This window comes from Eurytemora carolleeae, unplaced genomic scaffold (genome assembly GCF_000591075.1).
Source record: "Eurytemora carolleeae unplaced genomic scaffold, Eaff_2.0 scaffold222, whole genome shotgun sequence".
NCBI classification, from domain to species: Eukaryota; Metazoa; Arthropoda; class Copepoda; order Calanoida; family Temoridae; genus Eurytemora; species Eurytemora carolleeae.
In genome coordinates, this window is record NW_019396176.1 from 300747 (window position 1) to 301008 (window position 262).

The following is a 262-nucleotide window of genomic DNA, read 5'->3' on the forward strand; positions in this document are numbered from 1 at the left end:
TTTTAGGTTTTTATTTTACGTATTTTTACGTATTTTTTAGTTTTTTTCTATGCTTAAAAACATGTATTTTTTAGAATTTAAAAGTTTGATGCAAACCTAATATTACGTTTATTTTTTTTAATTGTATACCAAGTAAGTTTTTAGGTTTTTATCATACGTATTTTTACGTACTTTTTTGGGGTTTTTCTTTACTTAGAAAATTGTTTTTCTTTTAGAGTTTAAAAGTTTGATGCCAACCTAAAATTACCTATATTTGCGTTTT